Source organism: Podarcis gaigeae, assembly GCF_964106915.1.
Source record: "Podarcis gaigeae genome assembly, chromosome: 3".
In the NCBI taxonomy this organism is placed as follows: Eukaryota; Metazoa; Chordata; class Lepidosauria; order Squamata; family Lacertidae; genus Podarcis; species Podarcis gaigeae.
In genome coordinates this window covers 114,386,341-114,396,433 of record NC_139680.1, presented here as the reverse complement: position 1 = coordinate 114,396,433, position 10,093 = coordinate 114,386,341, and positions in this window count along the sequence as shown.

The following is a 10,093-nucleotide window of genomic DNA, read 5'->3' as shown; positions in this document are numbered from 1 at the left end:
CCTGAAATGTGCCCTTAAGGCAGGATTTCCGAGCACAGAGACAATGGGGAGATTTCCCATTTCCTTTGACCTTGCAGAGAAATACCTGAGGTCATTTTGGGAGAGAGAAAATGGTTTCAGGACTTTTCTGTGGGTTTCAGACATGTGGTTTGCATATTTGAATGTGTTTGCTTGGTACATTTATGAACATCTATTTTATATATATGTAACACCTTAAAATTCTTATAACATTCCCATAACGCATAGATGAGGACTTTGCACGTTGTATGTGCTATATTCATTTCCTTTACAATTGTGTGCAATGCATGGGCTTTTGAAGCTTGGTTTCACACTGGTGAAACCAAGGAGGGTTAGAAGTTAGGGGAAGAGCACTGCTCTGCATACAAAATATCCCAGGTTTAGCGCCCAACATCTCCTGGTAGGGCCAGTGGCCGGGGTGGGAGAGGACTCCTGCTTGAAATCTTGAAGAGAGGCTGTCAGTCAGTACTGAGCTTGATGGACATGCATGCACACGAAAGCTCATACCAATAACAAACTTAGTTGGGACGCAGGTGGCGCTGTGGGTTAAATCACAGAGTCTAGGACTTGCCGATCAGAAGGTCGGTGGTTCGAATCCTCGTGACGGGGTGAGCTCCCGTTCCTCGGTCCCTGCTCCTGTCAACCTAGCAGTTCGAAAGCACGTCAAAGTGCAAGTAGATAAATAGGTACCGCTCCGGTGGGAAGGTAAACGGCGTTTCCATGCGCTGTTCTGGTTCATCAGAAGCGGCTTAGTCATGCTGGCCACATGACCCGGAAGTCATACGCCGGCTCCCTCGGCCAATAAAGCGAGATGAGAGATGCAACCCGAGTTGGCCACGACTGGACCTAATGGTCAGGGGTCCCCTTTACCTTTTTAAGATGCTACTGGAAGTAAATTTTTAAATTTGTTTCGACTATGGCAGACCAACACTACCTACCTGTAACTACCAAGGACACCGTTATTGTCATCAGAAACCATTCTCTTGCACCATACCCAGAAAGCAGTGTTTGCACTAAAAAGTTACAGGATTTTGCTGGAGGCTATGGTGCATACAGGGATGCAGGTGGCGCTGTGGGTTAAACCACAGAGCCTAGGCCTTTCTGATCAGAAGGTCGATGGTTCAAATCCCCGTGACAGGTTGAGCTCCCGTTGCTCGGTCCCTACTCCTATGAGGCATACACCGATCAGAAATGAAGCTGTATGTCTGCCCCAAATATTTCGCAGGTGCAAAGAGTGTTTAGAACGGGATTGCATGTAACTGCTGGGATCCCATCATGAGTACATATCATCATGAGTGCACAAGAAAAACTATAGAAACATTTTGTGCCGCTTCTATCAGAAGAGACTTCTGGGTCACAGCACCGCCTGTGTTTTCTGCATCCTTCCTGGAGATTTCCAGATGATGCATGGGCAAACAAGTGTAATCTTCAACACTGAGCTTAGAAAGCAATCCTTTTTTTTTTTCCTTCCCTGCCTTCATTATCCTCATTATAGCAGCAGGACTGGGCCAGCGGAGGGAAGGTGCTGTTTTAGGGAAGGAACAAAGGCTTATCGGACAAAGGCACTCTGGAGTCATAATTGCTACTATGGCAACCAGATGGCTTGTAAATAATTGAGGCTGAATGAATAAAGTAAAATAAAAACCAACCCTTTTGTGGGCACACGAGGCAGGATGCATTGAAGGTTTTAATGCGAACAAAATAGCAAGCAGGTGCCAAGGATTAAAGGGAGAAAAGGGGGCAGGAGGCAGAGAGCATGTTTAACAAACAAGTAGAAAACATAAAAGAAAGAGGCAACTGGAAGCTGATCAGCAAGCAAAACTGCAATTAATTATTATTATTATTATTATTATTATTATTATTATTATTGCTACTTAATATTTTTTCACATTTCTTGCCTACCGTTCAGTGTCTTGGGGCAGGTTACAACAATGCAAAAATGCAATATTGTTGTTGTTGTTGTTATTTAGTCGTTTAGTCGTGTCCGACTCTTTGTGACCCCATGGACCAGAGCACGCCAGGCACACCTGTCTTCCACTGCCTCCCGCAGTTTGGTCAAACTCATGCTGGTAGCTTTGAGAACACTGTCCCACTATCTCGTCCTCTGTCATCCCCTTCTCCTTGTGCCCTCCATCTTTCCCAACATCAGGGTCTTTTCCAGGGAGTCTTCTCTTCTCTTCTCGTGAGGTGGTCAAATATTGGAGCCTCAGCTTCAGGATCTGCCCTTACAGTGAGCACTCAGGGCTGATTTCCTTAAGAATGGATAGGTTTGATCTTCTTGCAGTCCATGGGACTCTCAAGAGTCTCCTCCAGCACCATAATTCAAAAGCATCAATTCTTCGGCGATCAGCCTTCTTTATGGTCCAGCTTTCACTTCCATACATCCCTACTGGGAAAACCATAGCTAATGCAATATTATAATCCTTTAAAACAATTTACAATAACAATGAGTAGGATTTGTTCTGTAGATATATATTTCAGGTGTTAAAGGCCAGAAAGGGAAAGAGCCATATAATTGACTCCATATATATATATATGAAATTGTTTTATGTATGTTTGTTGTTGATGTTTTTACCGTTCAATCTCTTTGAGATGTTTCATATGACAATGCCACATGGTAAATATTTAATGGGATTAATATACTACTTTACCATTAAATTCTCAAAGCGGTTTACATAAAATACCGAATACAGTATACATTAAAGTTAGCCATAAAATCTGATGTTGGCCTAGATCCTTTCAAAATAAAAACCAGCAGTTGTAAAAAATATAATTACAAAGTAAGATGACATGCTGAAATGTCAAATTTTAAGGTCTCGGTAGGCTTGCTGAAGCAAAGAAGGGTTTTAGTGAGCCAAAAACAGTACATTGAAGGTGCCTGGCAAATATCAATATGCAGGGAGTTCCCAAGTTGCTGCCCAAATGAAGGATCTATTCCTTTCAAGGACAGAACGAACAACTCGTAGCACTTATAAAAAGGACAGGTCCTCAGATCTAGAGTTTGTTTCTTTATACATTTATTTTTATATATTTTCCTTCAAGGTCACACAAGCGGTAAATTTTAAACCTATGTTCCATAGCTTTAACCATTTATCATATTCAATACTGTAACCTAGGTAACAGTAATAATTATTATAACTATTATTTGTACCCCGTCCATCTGACTGGGTTGCCCCAGCCACCCTGGGTGCTTCCAACATATATAAAAACATAAAACATTACAGAATGTCACAAGTAAATAAACCTGAGACGAATAAAACAAGACCGTGCCTACGAATGCTCATGCCACAAAAACTGTGTTCATCTTTTAACTTCCACAAGACTCTTTCTTGTTTTTATAATATTTGCTTCCCATTAGTCTAACTTATAATGTGTCTTATATGCATACACACACGTCCACTTACAATCAGGAAATTGTAGCTTGGCAAATGAGGTGCAAACTCCCTATTAGATGTCACATGCTCTGATCACAAGACTACAGTTCCCAGAATCCTTTGCAGTCAAGGAATGCTGGTTAAACCTGTTCAAGCCAGATACAGCATTGTAAAACATCCCCATCGCCCTCAGCGCTTGCACTTGTTTTGATTTGAAACTGCAGTTCCTAGAAGGGCCAGCAAGTGGCATAAACTCTTTATCTCAGTTTACCAGCTACACATTAGTGCTATATTCAAAATAAAAGTAAATGTGGCTACACATCACTTCTGTTTATGCTAATGACAGTTGGCCTCCTGCTCACCTGCTCCTATCGGATAAACCGGCCACTTTCATTTATCTTCTTGCATTATACAAAAGTCAGCGAAACTTCAACCCACTAAATACTGAGAGAAAGACAATCCCTGGCATGGAGATTGAAGGGTTTCTGAGACACAACAGTTAACGGGTGGGGAACCTGTGACTCTCCAAATGTGTTGTTGTTGTTGTTGTTTAGTCGCGTCCGACTCTTCGTGACCCCATGAACCAGAGCACACCAGGCACTCCTGTCTTCCACTGCCTCCCGCAGTTTGGTCAAACTCATGCTGGTAGCTTCGAGAACACTGTCCAACCATCTCGTCCTCTGTCGTCCCCTTCTCCTTGTGCCCTCCATCTTTACCAACATCAGGGTCTTTTCCAGGGAGTCTTCTCTTCTCATGAGGTGGCCAAAGTATTGGAGTCTCAGCTTCAGGATCTGTCCTTCCAGTGAGCACTCAGGGCTGATTTCCTTAAGAATGGAGAGGTTTGATCTTTTTGCAGTCTATGGGACTCTCAAGAGTCTCCTCCAGCACCATAGTTCAAAAGCATCAATTCTTCGGCGATCAGCCTTCTTTATGGTCCAGCTCTCACTTCCATACATCACTACTGGGAAAACCATAGCTTTAACTATACGGACCTTTGTTGGCAAGGTGATGTCTCTGCTTTAGGACTCCATCAGCTCCAAACAACATTGTCAATGGTCAAGGATAATCATAGAACTGTAAAAGGGACCCTGGGGGTCTAGTCCAACCATCTGCAACACAGCAATGATGATAGGAGTTGCAGCCCTGTGACGTCCCCAATAGAATAATAATAATAATAATAATAATAATAATAATAATAATAATAATAATTTATTATTTATACCCCGCCCATGTGGCTGGGTTTCCCCAGCCACTCTGGGCGGCTTCCAACAAAACACTAAAATACAACAACCTATTAAACATTAAAAGCTTCCCTAAACAGGGCTGCCTTCAAATGTCTTCTAAAAGTTTGGTAGTTATTTTTCTCTTTGACATCTGGTGGGAGGGCGTTCCACAGGGCGGGTGCCACCACCGAGAAGGCTCTCTGCCTGGTTCCCTATAACCTGGCTTCTTGCAGCAAGGGAACCTCCAGAAGGCCCTCGGCGCTGAACCTCAGTGTGCGGGCAGAATGATGGAGGTGGAGACGCTCCTTCAGGTATACTGGATCCCCAAGACAGGTAGTCCCTGGGTTCCAATCTCTTGACTGCTTTAGTCACCCATTTCTGGATGAAAATTTCTTCCCAAATCCCAGATAGCAACTGGGATAAGTAGGGCTAATCTGCTCTGCTCTGCCAACTCCCACCACGTCTTTGCCTAAGGTGCGTGCTTCAAGCTGTCCTAAACTGTTAATTGTGGATACAGCAGTATGCAGAATCAGAACATGCATGCGTAAAATGGAAATCTTTCAAAATATGTGCCATGGGTGTAGGGATTTCACGCCTGGCCTGGCAACTTTTAATGAGAAGCCAGAGGAGGAGGAGGAGGGAGCTAGGGAAACTACCTTTCCTAAGAGCTGACAAATTACAACAGCTGCTAAAATAGCCCCGAGGGTTTAAGATAAGAAACTTGTATGGCTGGGTAGTTAGCAAGATCTCCAGAGGAGTCAGGCTGAGGACAACTGCAAGATTTGTGAGCTCCAGGCAACAGACTTTAAACCAGACGCTCTCACTATGGATCTCCAGGGATGAGGAGGGGGAATGGGTGGGGTCATAGGTTCATCAAGTTGTAGAGTGGGAAGGGGCTTCTGAGGGTCATCTAGTCCAACCCCCTGTGATGCAGGAATCTCAGGGTCCTTTGAAAGGGCATATTTGAGAGGGACTGAGTACAGCTGGAAGACTAAACATTTTAAGGGCATGTAAAGCAACATGCAGGGACGCAGGTGGCGCTGTGGGTTAAAGCCTCAGCGCCTAGGACTTGCCGATTGAAAGGTCGGCGGCTCGAATCCCTGCGGCGGGGTGCGCTCCCGCTGCTCGGTCCCAGCGCCTGCCAACCTAGCAGTTCGAAAGCACCCTCGGGTGCAAGTAGATAAATAGGGACCGCTTACCAGTGGAAAGGTAAACGGCGTTTCCGTGTGCAGCTCTGGCTCGCCAGATGCAGCTTTGTCACGCTGGCCACGTGACCCGGAAGTGTCTCCGGACAGCGCTGGCCCCTGGCCTCTTAAGTGAGATGGGCGCACAACCCCAGAGTCTGTCAAGACTGGCCCGTACGGGCAGGGGTACCTTTACCTTTACCTTAAAGCAACATTACAAGCGTCTTATGTTATGCCTCTGTCCATGGCTACCTCCAGGCCTACTATACAAACATCTCCTAGCATTTCCAATGACCCTTGCCCTTCCTTCCTTCCTGCTCTTTATGTGTGAGAAGCCGCCTTGATCATCTTCAAATCCAGTAGGTTTTGGAGGGAGTGGTGGTGCTGTGGTCTAAACCAGTGAGCCTCTTGCCTGGCTGATTGGAAGGTTGGCGGTTCAAATCCGCCTGATGGGGTGAGCTCTATGACGTTAACGTATGAGAGTGCTGGTGGTGAAATAGTTAAACAGGTTACCCAATCAGGACCCAGGGGTGGAGTCAGAGGGACTATAAAACCAGCTCTGGAAGGGGTGAAGGGAGGAGTTCGTTGGGTGGTTAGTTGGAATGGGAGTGAATTGGGATAGAGTCTGTGGGTAGGTTGAGATAGTGTAGAGAATAAGCTGAGTCAGGAACAGTTAGGAACTAGAAAGACAAGTAAATATCTGAGAGGTGGTTTAGTGAGAGCGAGCAGGTAGCGGAAGTTATAGGTCTGGATAGGCACCCCATGACTGTAATTGACCAATACCGTTTATGAAACCACACACTTGTTAAACTGCAATAAATAAAGAGAAGTTTATGTTCCAATTTAACCCTGACTGGACTCAGTATTGTACCAGGTAGGGCCTGGGTGGTGGCAGCGAGAAATAAAGTGGTGGCACAGGGATCAATAGACGGTGAAACATCCAGGGACCCTATGTGATCGCTACAAGCTCCTGTTGCTCTGTCCCAGGTTCTGTCAGCCTAGCAGTTCGAAAGCATACCAGTGTGAATAGATAAATAGGTACTGCTGCAGTAGGAAGGTAATCTGTGTTTCCAGGCGCTCTGGTTTCCATCACGGTGTCCTGTTGCGCCAGAAGCGGTTTCGTCATGCTGGCCACATGACGTGGAAAAGCTGTCTGTGGGGACAAACACCGGCTCCCTCGGCCTGAAAGTGGAAAAGAGTGCTGCACCCTATAGTCAAATTTGACTGGATTTAACTATCCAGGGTCCTTTACCTTTACCTGAATGCAGAAGGTTGAAAAGTTCAGTCCCCAGAGACTCCAAGTAAGTTTGTGAGAGACCTGTCTGAAAACCTGGACAGCTCCTGTCAGCCGGTATAGACCAGGGTGGTCCAACGCCCAGTCCCAGCCCTTGGCAACATTTGACACCCCCCCCCCCAAGCCCTTGTGCCACCTTCCCAAAGCAGAGTAAACAAGGTGCTGAACTTTGGGAAGGAGGCGTAAGAGATCTGACAGAACCCTAGAGTCCTCCTTGCCAAAGCCTAATTCAGAGGTCTCCAAACTAAGGCCCCGCGGGCCAGATAAGGCCCGAGGGACTCTTTTATCTGGCCTGCGGTGATCCCCGCCGCCACCCGCTCTTACCAGTGCTGTGCTGCATGGCTACCCACTTCCGGGTCGGAGGAGCACCGGAAATAGCTTGTGCACATGCGCAAGCGTTATTTGCACATGCGCAAGTGTTATTTCCAGTGCACATCCCGGTCGGAGGAAGAAGAAGAAGAGTTTGGATTTGATATCCCGCTTTATCACTACCCTAAGGAGTCTCAAAGCGGCTAACATTCTCCTTTTCCCTTCCTCCCCCACAACAAACACTCTGTGAGGTGAGTGGGGCTGAGAGACTTCAGAGAAGTGTGACTGGCCCAAGGTCACCCAGCAGCTGCATATGGAGGAGCGGGGAAGCGAACCCGGTTCACCAGATTACGAGTCTACCGCTCTTATCCACTACACCACACTGGCTTGTGCACATGCACACAAGCTAATTCCAGCGCTCCTCCAACCCAGAAGTGCGCCGGAAATAGTGTGTGCACACACGTATGGGCATGCGCTCCCCAGCCCTCCGCACGATCAGCGCTGGAGACACTGGCCCGAGGCACGGTAAGTCGGGACTATGAGGAGGGGTGAGAGGCACCAGCCGGAGGAGCCCCAAGGGAAATCCCAGAGAAGGAAGACTCAGAGCCCAGGGATTGGTGATGGGACACTGAGGAGAGGGGTCAGAGGGAGAAGCTTGGGAGGAGGTACTGTCTTCTTGTATTTTGTGCTCATCGGTGAGGGTAGAGATATAAATTAAGAATCCAATGAAGAACCACACTGTAGAAGGAAATATTTATAGCCATTTTGAGTGTCTCTTGGGCTAGCAATATGGAAAGAAAAACATCTGGCTTTTCCTTCAAATATTAGTAAAAGAAAAGCAGAGCTTTTATCACCATTTACCGTATTTTTCGCTCTATAGGACGCACTTTTTCCCCTCCAAAAATTAAGGGGAAATGTGTATGCGTCCTATAGAGCGAATGCAGGCTGCGAGGCTAAGCCCAAGCCAGAACAGGGAGACGGAGTGCTGGGCAGCGCTCCGTCTTGCTGTTCTAGCTTGGGGATGGCTGCTCTGTGGAGGCTTCAAAGGTTGCGCTCCGGGGGCTTCAGGCAGCTATCCGCAAGCCTTCGGAGCACAGCAGGAGTTCCCGCCGCGTTCCGAAGGCTTGCAGATAGCCGCCTGGAGAGCGAGAGGGGTCGGTGCACACCGATCCCTCTTGCTCTCCAGGCTTCGCTTCGCTGGAGAGGCGCTGCACAGTTTTCCCTCTCTGCGCAGCACCCCTTCAGCGAAGCTGGAGGAGAAATGGAAGGGGCTCCGTTTCTCCTGCTGCTTCGCTGAAGGGGCGCTGAGCAGAGAGGGGGAGAATTTTTTTTCCCAGTTCTCCCCTCCTATGGTCCGGTGGGTCCTATAGAGCAAAAAATATGGTATTATGTGTGAGATCTGTTATCATGAATAGCTCAGTTGGTAGAGCATGGGACTCTTAATCTCAGGGTAGTGGGTTCGAGTCTCACATGGGGCAAGATTCCTGCATTACAAGGGGTTGGACTAAATGACCCTTCTTGTCCCTTACAATTCTATGATTCTATGCTCTTGCCTTTTTGAAATGAACTAACCCTACAAAAGGCTAAAAGCCAAGTAAGAGACATATTTCAAACAGATTGTGTGAATCAGCCCTTGGGACTCACTGAGACAAAAACCCTCCTTGGGTGTGGTGATCAGAAGTTTCTGCCGATTTCCAGCTTGTGCCAAGATTATGACCTTCAAATTATGGAGCTGCTGAGTCAACATCACAAGGTCTACTGTAGTCCGCAGAGTAATGCCCATTGTTTGAGGACCTAGCTAGCAGGATGGAAACCAAGCTCCACCTACACATTCTTAGGAAAAGTCCCATTCCCCAAAGAGCTTTAGCTCAATGGCAGAGCACATGCTTGCATGCAGAAGGTCCCATGTTCAATTCCTAGCATCTCCAGGTAGGCATGGAGGAGAACCACCCTGAGACTCCCGGGTATAGATTCAATTAATAAAATAAATTATTATTATTATTATTATTATTATTATTATTATTATTATTACCATCAGTGTAGACAATACTGAGCAGGAAGAACCAATGGTCCAACTTCCCATGTTCCACAGACTAACACTACGAAAATATATACTTTTTCCATGGTCCTACTGCCCCCTAGTCTCCAACCTGCAATAGAGGTACAATCAGAAAGGTCAAGTTTAAAGAACTGGCAACCTAACATGCATGGAACAAAAATTAAGTGTTTAACGTAGGCAGAGTGCTGACGTTGAGAGGCTTGCTCAAGGCCAATTAATGACTCAGAAATTTGGGACTTCCCATCTCACGTTCCCAAGACACAACGTACTAGCTCTCCAGATTTAGTAATTCTAAACCTTCTCTGTTTTCAGTTCCCATTCCCAGAGGGAGAAGTTCAAGGTGCTGGTCCTGGTGTATACAGCCTGGGACTAGGATATCATAAAAGGTAGCCTCATCCTTTATATATTCAACCAAAATCTATACTCCATAAGCGAGAGAACCTTTCACAGATACCACCCTATCAAGAGCCCACTTCTGAAGCTGCTCTTATTGCAACGGACAGAGGGGACCAAATAGCCCTTCAGCTGAACAAGTATTCATATTAGCAAAAGTGCCAAGCTATTGAAATTCAACAAAACATGGAGGCAGCAATTGAAAAATATGAAATGGTGCTGCTTAGCCTCATGTTACT